Below are 4,817 nucleotides of genomic sequence, written 5' to 3'. Positions count from 1 at the left end.
TCTCTCTCTCCCTCTCCCTCCCTCCCTCCCTCCCTCTCAGGATCAAGTAATCGGTAAGTACAGTAGTAGATTATAGTCGGAAGCAATTGAACTTTGCTATAACATAGGATGTAGCTTTTTATTTGCCGGAAACATCGGCTCCAACCACGTACAGTGAAGGTACATTTGTATCGCAGACAGAGCTTATCACGTGGAGTGGAATGTTTGTGCCATAAATAACGTGATCTTCCCATGCAAACAATGATACGCTCCACAAGTAATGTGATCCTTCTGTCCAAAGAGTGATACTCTCCTAATTGACAGGATCCTTCCGACCAACGCTCGATAATGTCCATCACTAACACGATCCTCCAATCCAAGATACTTTACATAATTAATGTGACCCTCCCGTCCAAAGAATGACACTCCTTTTAGTTATGTGAAACCAACAAATGTACGAAACCAAACCAAATAACCTTGTTTACATGTGTGTTCTCATGCATTGAACACTCTATATTCAACAGAGTCACCACTTCAACATCCATGAGTGTCATTGCAGGTGCTTCATAAGTGCAAGATGTCGATCGTCTCTCCCATTTATGAGAACAACAACATGGAAATGACGACAAGATTAAAGGCATGAAAACTTGTGAATTTTTCAGGGCCCAGAAACTTTAGATTAACTCCAAAATACTCAAGGCCATGGTATGGCTACAAATAGGTGTCACATACTACGGAACTTGCTTTACAAGCCACACAATGCTTCCATGTGTGCTAGCAGCAAGCGTCAGACGGCGGCAGGCTTGAGCGACCGTAGCAGGACAAGGGTCGCAGTCTCGCAGGACTGTGTTAAACATAGTACAACAGGCCCATAGGGCGCACCGGCCAAACCTGGCCTAGCTAGATAGATAGAGTCCATCTTGTTGTAACTTCTTATCTCTATCTCTCTAGATCTTCCTTGTCTCTCAAGATGTAATCCCAACAAACCGTGTATGCTTATCAGGGAGATGCCCCTGCCTATATAACATGCAACCGTCGCCTCCAACGAGGTACGACGTTCTCCGCTCGTTTACATGGTAATCAGAGCCTTCTCTATCCATCACATCTAGCAAAAACACCTACCACCAGCCACGTCGTCCTCAAGCTCTGTCCAGATCGCCTCCATGGGGCTGGTCGCCGAGAAGCTCACCCGCACCAACTACGTTCTGTGGCGTGCGCAGGTGACTCCGCAGCTAAGAGGTGCTGGTTACTTCGGCTACGTCGACGGGACGATGCCGGAGCCCGCCCAGTTCATCGTCAAGAAGGACAAGGACGGGAAAGAGGAGAAAACACCCAACCCTCTCTATCCGATCTGGTTCAGAGAAGGGCAGCAGGTACTTGGATACTTGCTCAATAACCTCACCAAGGAAGTCCTCGTGCAGGTCACGTCCATAGCCACGCCGCACGAGCTCTGGGCAGCCCTTGCCCACATGTTCTCCTCGCAGTCCAGGGCGCGCGTCAACAACATCAGGGTTGCGCTCTCCACGGCGCAGAAGGGAACGCAGTCGGTGGCTGCCTACTTCGCCCACATGAGGTCCCTTGCAGATGAGCTCGCAGCTGCTGGGAAGCCGATCGATGATGATGAGCTTATCTCCTACATCACCTCCGGCCTTGACATGGAGTATCAACCCCTCATCTCCGCCAACGACGCCCGCACCGAGCCCATCAACATCGACGACCTCTACGCCCAGATGAGTAACTTTGATCAGCGCCTCGCCCTCTACAGCACGGCAGGATCCGGTGGAGGATTCAAGTCCTCTGCCAACGCGGCTTCTCGCGGCCGTGGTGGTGGCGGCCGATGCAGCGGTGGCTCATCTCGCTACCGTGGGCCGCAGCGCTCCAAGGGCAAGTCTTCGGGCGGCGACGGTCGGCCCTACAACAACAGCAACAGCAACCCTTCTCCACGCAGCAGCAACGGCGGCGGCGGTCGGCCCTACAACAACAGCAACAAGGGTCGCCGCGGAGGCCGCCCACGCGCTGCTCCGGACATCCCGCGCTGCCAAATTTGTGGCAAACCAGGCCACACTGCACGGGACTGCTGGTACCGTTACGAGGAAGATGGAGAATCTTCCCAAGATGAGAAGGTTGCGGGGGCGGCAGAAGGCTCCTACGGCGTCGACACGAACTGGTACGTAGACAGCGGCGCGACAGATCACATCACAGGGGAGTTGGAGAAGGTAACCATGCGCGAGAAGTATCACGGGCAAGACCAAGTCCATACCGCCAATGGAGAAGGTATGAGCATTAGTCATATTGGTCATTTAGTAATAAAAACTCCCCACAAAAATATTCGTCTCAGAAATTTTTTGCATGTTCCTAGTGCATCCAAAAATCTCCTTTCCGTTCATCGCATTGCCATCGATAACCATGTGTTCCTTGAATTTCATCCGTTTTTCTTTTTGATCAAGGATCAGGTCACGAGGAAAATTCTCTATCGAGGTAGATGTGTTCAAGGGCTCTACCCGTTGATTCCGGAGCTTAGGAGATTGAATAAACAAGCCTATGGTGTCACCAAAGTGTCTTCAACACGATGGCACGATAGATTAGGACATGCATCGTTTTCTTTGATTGAGAAATTGCTTAGAAAGAATAAGCTCCCGTTTGTTGGTGAGCATAGTTGTGAGACTATTTGTGACTCATGCCAACGTGCTAAAAGTCACCAGTTAGCTTATCCTATATCTACAAGTGTTTCCACCAAGCCTCTTGAACTCATTTTTTCTGATGTGTGGGGTCCTGCGCCTACCTCAGTTGGGCGTCACACCTACTACGTGAGTTTCATTGATGATTTCAGTAAGTACACATGGATATATCTCCTCAAAAAGAAATCTGATGTGTTTCAAGTTTTTCACAATTTCCAAGCACTTGTAGAAAGAAAGTTCAACTGCAAAATTCTAGCTATACAATCTGATTGGGGAGGGGAATACAGAAACCTAAACTCCTTTTTTCAACAGATTGGCATATCTCACCACGTATCATGTCCTCATGCTCACCAACAAAACGGATCCGCCGAGCGTAAGCATAGGCATATCGTTGAAGTAGGTCTAGCTCTTCTTGCAGCTGCCTCTATGCCACTAAAATTCTGGGATGAAGCCTTTCTCACCGCAGTTCATCTTATCAATATCCTACCTAGTAGAGTTATCAACAATGAAACTCCGGTAGAACGCCTTCTTCACACCAAACCTGACTACAAATCAGTTCGAGTGTTTGGTTGTGCGTGCTGGCCAAATCTTCGTCCCTACAACAATCACAAGCTTCTATTCCGATCAAAACAGTGTGTTTTTATTGGTTACAGTCCACAACATAAAGGTGTAAAATGCCTTGATGTATCCACAGGTCGTGTCTACATCTCCCGTGATGTCGTATTTGACGAGACTGTTTTCCCTTTTGCACACCTCCACCCAAACGCCGGCACTCTCCTTCAAAAGGAAATCCTTCTTCTCCCATCTCACCTCACCGGCCTTGACAATGGGGATGCTTTTACTACTAATGATCAATTATTGACTAATTCTCCTACTAATGCTGGTGATGAGTTTTGTGATGAAGCAGAAAAAATTGGCGCAGAATATACTGAAGAAATCAGCCAAATCCGTCATTTTATGCCCCCTGCATGCAGCAGCCGCGTCATCGAGGCGGATCCGCCTCGGGATCCGGGCGTATCAGCCGCGGGCTCCACGCATGACGGGACGGACGAATCCTCCTCGAGCCCCACGCCACGCCACGCCAGCGGTGGCAGCAGCGGCTCCGCGCCGCGACAAGTCGACAGCGCCCCAGCCAATCACGGCGCGCCTGCGCGGGTGGACCCTGCGCCCGGTCGGTTCGGCGACGAACCGCGTCACTACACGCGGCGCGCGCCTCGGCGGGATCCGGGTGTGGAGTCCCGCGCCGCATCTGCGGGGGCCCACTCATCATTGCCCCATCATGAGCCGGACGCCGCTGCCCCCGCTGCCGCCGGATCTTCTGTGGCGCCATCCTCCCGTACGTCACGCCCGATGGCCGCAGAAGATCCCACCTCGTCGCACGCGCCTGAGGCCCCCGGCAGGTCTTCTTCGGGATCTGCAGCAGCTCCAGGGGGCGGATCTTCTGTGCCCGCTTTGTCACCATCACGGACCAGACTTCAAAGGGGAGTAATTCAACCAAAAGACTATAAACATATAGCAAAATTTGGTTATGCTTGTAACACACATAGTGCAGACACTGTTCCACGTACTGTTGCAGAAGCTTTGGATGATCTACGGTGGAAGAAAGCCATGGAAGAAGAGTGCATGGCGCTTCACAAAAATAAAACATGGCACTTAGTCTCTGCACATCAAGGCAAAGGTAAAAATGTGATCGACTGTAAATGGGTTTTCAGAGTAAAGAAGAAGTCTGATGGAACCATTGATCGTTACAAAGCTAGGCTAGTAGCAAAAGGATTTAAGCAAAGGTATGGCTTAGACTATGAGGATACATTCAGTCCTGTTGTAAAGGCTGCCACTATTCGCCTCGTTTTGTCTATTGCCATGTCCAGGGGATGGTGTCTCCGCCAGCTAGATGTATAGAATGCGTTTCTCCATGGTGTTCTGGAAGAGGAAGTGTTCATGAAACAACCTCCTGGGTTTGAGGATAAAAGTAAGCCTCTTCACATTTGCAAGCTTGATAAGGCTTTGTATGGATTAAAACAAGCCCCTAGAGCCTGGTATTCCAGGTTGAGCTCAAAACTTCAGGCACTTGGTTTTGCTCCTTCCAAGTCTGACACCTCATTATTTATTTATAATAAGTCAAATACCTCTATATTTGTACTTATATATGTTGATGATATC

The 4,817-nt window shown here is 49.8% G+C and overlaps 1 pseudogene; it reads left to right on the top strand.

Annotated features, from left to right (window-relative positions):
• Window positions 1-1,586: 1,586 nt before the first annotated feature.
• Window positions 1,587-1,725, top strand: LOC123132799 (uncharacterized; annotated as a pseudogene).
• Window positions 1,726-4,817: the final 3,092 nt, after the last annotated feature.

This window comes from Triticum aestivum, chromosome 6A (genome assembly GCF_018294505.1).
Source record: "Triticum aestivum cultivar Chinese Spring chromosome 6A, IWGSC CS RefSeq v2.1, whole genome shotgun sequence".
In the NCBI taxonomy this organism is placed as follows: domain Eukaryota; kingdom Viridiplantae; phylum Streptophyta; class Magnoliopsida; order Poales; family Poaceae; genus Triticum; species Triticum aestivum.
Note: the sequence above shows the minus strand (reverse complement) of the source record. Positions and strands in the feature narration are given on the sequence as shown.